General features: G+C 46.7%; 1 long non-coding RNA gene across 1 annotated transcript; it reads right to left on the bottom strand.

The window, feature by feature from the left end:
• Positions 1–253: 253 nt before the first annotated feature.
• Positions 254–6,083, bottom strand: LOC135566582 (uncharacterized). Its single transcript, XR_010462130.1, has 3 exons — positions 6,043–6,083; positions 3,866–3,941; positions 254–360 (listed from the first exon to the last, which is right to left on the bottom strand). It is a non-coding gene; the product is annotated as an uncharacterized LOC135566582 (long non-coding RNA).
• Positions 6,084–6,956: the final 873 nt, after the last annotated feature.

Below are 6,956 nucleotides of genomic sequence, written 5' to 3'. Positions count from 1 at the left end.
GCTTTAGACAGTGGTCCTGTGTAGCATAGCGCTTTAGACAGTGGTCCTGTGTAGCATAGCGCTTTAGACAGTGGTCCTGTGTAGCATAGCGCTTTAGACAGTGGTCCTGTGTAGCTCGGTTAGTAGAGCATAGCGCTTTAGCAACACCAGAGTTGTGGGTTCGACTCCCACTGGGGTCACCAATAGAAACATGTATTGCTTTGATTATGGGGTTATTTGAACATTATAGAGAAAAGAAATGACAAAAAACACTTCGTACCGCTTTGACTTCAAACTTGAAGTGTACGTCAGTCAGTTCCTCTATGACGGAGGGTTGGTGCTCCTCATCCACAGACATATAATATGACTCTCCATCTGAGTCTGAGGAGGAAGATAAATATATAGAGTAATATAGACTACATATAGATTACATATAGATTACATACAGACTACATACAGTTTGCATAGTGTAAAAAGATCACACATACACTGAGTGGACAAAACATTAGGAACACCTTCCTAATATTGATGTGCAACCCCCTCCCCCTTCTCCCTCAGAACAGCCTCAATTCGTCGGGGCGTGGACTCTGCAAGGTGTCAAAGCAATCTACAGGGACGCTGGCCCATGTTGACTCCAATGCTTCCCACAGTTGTGTCAAGTTGGCTGGATGTCCTTTGGGTGGTGGACCATTCTTGATACACAGGGAAACTGTTGAGCGTCAAAAAACCCAGCAGCATTGCAGTTCTTGACACACAAACCGGTGCGCCTGGCACCTACTACCATACCCCGTTCAAAGACACTTAAATATTTTGTCTTGCCCTTTCACCCTCTGAATGGCCCACATACACAATCCATGTCTCAGTTGTCTCAAGGTTTAAAAATCCTTCTTTAACCTGACTCCTCCCCTTCATCTACACTGATTGAAGTGGATTTAACAAGTGACATCAATAAGGGATCATAGCTTTCACCTGGACTGGACAGTTTGTCATGAAAAGAGCAGGTGTTCCTAATGTTTTGTCCACTCAGTGTACATCACCTTTCGACGTCTGGACATAAACAGAACATATCCCATAGTGAAAGAAATGTTTCCACTCATTCATGATTCATCCCATACAATAACAGATGGTCCTTCTATCTCCTGGTCTTTGTTCTTCAGTAACAGATGGTCCTTCTATCTGCTGGTCTTTGTTCTTCAGTAACAGATGGTCCTTCTATCTGCTGGTCTTTGTTCTTCAGTAACAGATGGTCCTTCTATCTGCTGGTCTTTGTTCTTCAATAACAGATGGTCCTTCTATCTCCTGGTCTTTGTTCTTCAGTAACAGATGGTCCTTCTATCTCCTGGTCTTTGTTCTTCAGTAACAGATGGTCCTTCTATCTGCTGGTCTTTGTTCTTCAATAACAGATGGTCCTTCTATCTGCTGGTCTTTGTTCTTCAGTAACAGATGGTCCTTCTATCTGCTGGTCTTTGTTCTTCAGTAACAGATGGTCCTTCTATCTGCTGGTCGTTGTTCTTCAATAACAGATGGTCCTTCTATCTGCTGGTCGTTGTTCTTCAATAACAGATGGTCCTTCTATCTCCTGGTCGTTGTTCTTCAGTAACAGATGGTCCTTCTATCTCCTGGTCTTTGTTCTTCAGTAACAGATGGTCCTTCTATCTGCTGGTCGTTGTTCTTCAATAACAGATGGTCCTTCTATCTCCTGGTCTTTGTTCTTCAGTAACAGATGGTCCTTCTATCTGCTGGTCTTTGTTCTTCAGTAACAGATGGTCCTTCTATCTCCTGGTCTTTGTTCTTCAGTAACAGATGGTCCTTCTATCTGCTGGTCTTTGTTCTTCAGTAACAGATGGTCCTTCTATCTCCTGGTCTTTGTTCTTCAGTAACAGATGGTCCTTCTATCTGCTGGTCTTTGTTCTTCAATAACAGATGGTCCTTCTATCTCCTGGTCTTTGTTCTTCAGTAACAGATGGTCCTTCTATCTGCTGGTCTTTGTTCTTCAATAACAGATGGTCCTTCTATCTCCTGGTCTTTGTTCTTCAGTAACAGATGGTCCTTCTATCTGCTGGTCTTTGTTCTTCAGTAACAGATGGTCCTTCTATCTGCTGGTCTTTGTTCTTCAATAACAGATGGTCCTTCTATCTGCTGGTCTTTGTTCTTCAGTAACAGATGGTCCTTCTATCTGCTGGTCGTTGTTCTTCAATAACAGATGGTCCTTCTATCTGCTGGTCGTTGTTCTTCAGTAACAGATGGTCCTTCTATCTCCTGGTCGTTGTTCTTCAGTAACAGATGGTCCTTCTATCTGCTGGTCTTTGTTCTTCAGTAACAGATGGTCCTTCTATCTCCTGGTCTTTGTTCTTCAGTAACAGATGGTCCTTCTATCTGCTGGTCTTTGTTCTTCAGTAACAGATGGTCCTTCTATCTCCTGGTCGTTGTTCTTCAATAACAGATGGTCCTTCTATCTCCTGGTCGTTGTTCTTCAATAACAGATGGTCCTTCTATCTCCTGGTCGTTGTTCTTCAGTAACAGATGGTCCTTCTATCTCCTGGTCTTTGTTCTTCAGTAACAGATGGTCCTTCTATCTGCTGGTCGTTGTTCTTCAATAACAGATGGTCCTTCTATCTCCTGGTCTTTGTTCTTCAGTAACAGATGGTCCTTCTATCTCCTGGTCTTTGTTCTTCAGTAACAGATGGTCCTTCTATCTCCTGGTCGTTGTTCTTCAGTAACAGATGGTCCTTCTATCTCCTGGTCTTTGTTCTTCAGTAACAGATGGTCCTTCTATCTCCTGGTCTTTGTTCTTCAGTAACAGATGGTCCTTCTATCTGCTGGTCGTTGTTCTTCAATAACAGATGGTCCTTCTATCTGCTGGTCGTTGTTCTTCAATAACAGATGGTCCTTCTGTCTCCTGGTCGTTGTTCTTCAGTAACAGATGGTCCTTCTATCTCCTGGTCTTTGTTCTTCAGTAACAGATGGTCCTTCTATCTCCTGGTCTTTGTTCTTCAGTAACAGATGGTCCTTCTATCTCCTGGTCTTTATTCTTCAATAACAGATGGTCCTTCTATCTCTGGTCTTTGTTCTTCCTTCAGTAACATATGGACCTTCTATCTCCTGGTATTTGTTCTTCAGTAACAGATGGTCTTTCTATCTGCTGGTCTTTGTTCTTCTAATAACAGATGGTCCTTCTATCTCCTGGTCTTTGTTCTTCAGTAACAGATGGTCCTTCTATCTCCTAGTCTTTGTTCTTCTAGTAACATATGGACCTTCTATCTCCTGGTATTTGTTCTTCAGTAATAGATGGTCTTTCTATCTGCTGGTCTTTAGTTCTTCAATAACAGATGGTCCTTCTATCTCTGGTCTTTGTTCTTCAGTAATGATGGTCCTTCTATCTCCTAGTCTTTGTTCTTCAATAACAGATGGTCTTTCTATCTGCTGGTCTTTGTTCTTCAATAACAGATGGTCCTTCTATCTCCTGGTCTTTGTTCTTCAGTAACATATGGTCTTTCTATCTGCTGGTCTTTGTTCTTCAGTAACAGATGGTCCTTCTATCTCCTGGTCTTTGTTCTTCAGTAATAGTTGCCATGGAAATGCCCTTGTTTGTCTGATCTAGACCCGATGAAGGAGGTTGAGCCGCTGACTCTAAAATACAGTCTTCTGTTCCCTGAGGGGGGAGCTGTTGTATTCTGGCTTGCACTCGACATCGACTCACCGTCCCCAACAGACAACTCTGAGTCGTGTCATCCATTTTAGACAAAGACCAGGGGACAGGAGGAGCATCCCATCTAGGATCAGATTACCTGACGCCCAATTATAACCGTTAAGATTGGTCAGATAACAGCAGAGCCTGGATCAGTTCCTGCAGACACAGTTTAGTGAAGAACCCCCCCCACCACACCTGTCTCTAATGCATCCAGCAGGACGGTAGACTGTAAACCCAGGACGTTGGGCCTGGCCTCAGACAAATACAGCATCTAGTGGAAACAAGATGGGAGGGGGAAGAAAACAGTTGATTGCCAATCCTATTACTATTAGACATGATGAACTGTACCAATATAATGGGTGTGTGTAGGCTACTCTACTGGTGAACTGGGGCATACCAAATGTCCCAATATAATGGCTGTGTGTGTAGGTTACTCTACTGGTGAACTGGGGCATACCAAATGTCCCAATATAATGGGTGTGTGTGTAGGTTACTCTACTGGTGAACTGGGTCATACCAACTGTACCAATATGATGTGTGTGTGTGTGTGTGTGAGGTTACTCTACTGGTGAACTGGGTCATACCAACTGTACCAATATGATGGGTGTGTGTGTGTAGGTTACTCTACTGGTGAACTGGGTGGGTCATACCAACTGTACCAATATAATGGGTGTGTGTAGGCTACTCTACTGTACCAATATAATGGGTGTGTGTAGGTTACTCTACTGGTGAACTGGGGCATACCAACTGTACCAATATAATGGGTGTGTGTAGCGGTTTACTCTACTGTACCAATATAATGGGTGTGTGTAGGTTACTCTACTGGTGAACTGGGGCATACCAACTGTACCAATATAATGGGTGTGTGTAGCGGTTTACTCTACTGTACCAATATAATGGGTGTGTGTAGAGGTTACTCTACTGGTGAACTGGGGCATACCAACTGTACCAATATAATGGGTGTGTGTAGCGGTTACTCTACTGTACCAATATAATGGGTGTGTGTAGAGGTTACTCTACTGGTGAACTGGGGCATACCAAATGTCCCAATATAATGGGTGTGTGTAGAGGTTACTCTACTGGTGAACTGGGGCATACCAACTGTACCAATATGATGGGTGTGTGTAGAGGTTACTCTACTGGTGAACTGGGGCATACCAACTGTACCAATATGATGGGTGTGTGTAGGCTACTCTACTGTACCAATATAATGGGTGTGTGTAGGTTACTCTACTGGTGAACTGGGGCATACCAACTGTACCAATATGATGGGTGTGTGTAGAGGTTACTCTACTGGTGAACTGGGGCATACCAACTGTACCAATATAATGGGTGTGTGTAGGTTACTCTACTGGTGAACTGGGGCATACCAACTGTACCAATATAATGGCTGTGTGTAGAGGTTACTCTACTGGTGAACTGGGGCATACCAACTGTACCAATATAATGGGTGTGTGTAGGTTACTCTACTGGTGAACTGGGGCATACCAACTGTACCAATATAATGGGTGTGTGTGTAGCTTACTCTACTGGTGAACTGGGGCATACCAACTGCACCTTCTGGGTGGGGGTGGAATCACTCTGGGGCATACCAACTGCACCTTCTGGGTGGGGGTGGAAGGGGTGAAATCACTCTGGGGCATACCAACTGTACCTTCTGGGTGGGGGTCGAATCACTCTGGGGCATACCAACTGTACCTTCTGGGTGGGGTGGAAGGGTGGATTCACTCTAGGGCATACCAACTCGTACCTTCTGGGTGGGGGTGGAAGGGTGGAATCACTCTGGGGCATACCAAATGTACCTTCTGGGTGGGGTGGAATCACTCTGGGGCATACCAACTGCACCTTCTGGGTGGGGGTGGAATCACTCTGGGGCATACCAACTGTACCTCTGGGTGGGGGTGGAAGGGGTGGATTCACTCTGGGGCATACCAAATGTACCTTCTGGGTGGGGGTGGAATCACTCTGGGGCATACCAACTGTACCTTCTGGGTGGGGGTGGAATCACTCTGGGGCATACCAACTGTACCTTCTGGGTGGGGGTGGAAGGGGTGGATTCACTCTGGGGCATACCAACTGTACCTTCTGGGTGGGGGTGGAAGGGGTGGAATCACTCTGGGGCATACCAACTGTACCTTCTGGGTGGGGGTGGAATCACTCTGGGGCATACCAACTGTACCTTCTGGGTGGGGGTGGAATCACTCTGGGGCATACCAACTGTACCTTCTGGGTGGGGTGGAAGGGGTGGATTCACTCTGGGGCATACCAACTGTACCTTCTGGGTGGGGGTGGAAGGGGTGGAATCACTCTGGGGCATACCAACTGTACCTTCTGGGTGGGGGTGGATTCACTCTGGGGCATACCAACTGTACCTTCTGGGTGGGGGTGGACGGGGTGGAATCACTCTGGGGCATACCAACTGTACCTTCTGGGTGGGGGTGGATTCACTCTGGGGCATACCAACTGCACCTTCTGGGTGGGGGTGGAAGGGGTGGAATCACTCTGGGGCATACCAACTGTACCTTCTGGGTGGGGTGGATTCACTCTGGGGCATACCAACTGCACCTTCTGGGTGGGGTGGAAGGGGTGGAATCACTCTGGGGCATACCAACTGTACCTTCTGGGTGGGGTGGAAGGGTGGATTCACTCTGGGGCATACCAACTGTACCTTCTGGGTGGGGGTGGAAGGGGTGGAATCACTCTGGGGCATACCAACTGTACCTTCTGGGTGGGGGTGGAAGGGGTGGATTCACTCTGGGGCATACCAACTGTACCTTCTGGGTGGGGGTGGAAGGGGTGGAATCACTCTGGGGCATCACCAACTGTACCTTCTGGGTGGGGGTGGGACGGGGTGGAATCACTCTGGGGCAGGGGGATGCTGTTGACCAGGTCCAACACTCCCTGGATCTTCTGGTCTGAGATCTTCACATGGAGGAGAGGCAGTTCTCCAGACACCTTGAATCTGGAACACAGTAGATACCAGAGGTTTACTAATCTGGAACACAATAGATACCAGAGGTTTACTAATCTGGAACACAATAGATACCAGAGGTTTACTAATCTGGAACACAGTAGATACCCGAGGTTTACTAATCTGGAACACAGTAGATACCAGAGGTTTACTAATCTGGTCTGGTGTTACCTGGCTCAGCCCCCCAGTCTGGTGTTACCTGGCTCCAGCCCCCAGTCTGGTATTACCTGGCCTAGCCCCCCAGTCTGGTGTTACCTGGCTCAGCCCCCCAGTCTGGTGTTACCTGGCTCAGCCCCCCAGTCTGGTGTTACCTGG

Source organism: Oncorhynchus nerka, unplaced genomic scaffold, assembly GCF_034236695.1.
Source record: "Oncorhynchus nerka isolate Pitt River unplaced genomic scaffold, Oner_Uvic_2.0 unplaced_scaffold_4114, whole genome shotgun sequence".
Lineage (NCBI taxonomy): Eukaryota > Metazoa > Chordata > Actinopteri > Salmoniformes > Salmonidae > Oncorhynchus > Oncorhynchus nerka.
Note: the sequence above shows the minus strand (reverse complement) of the source record. Positions and strands in the feature narration are given on the sequence as shown.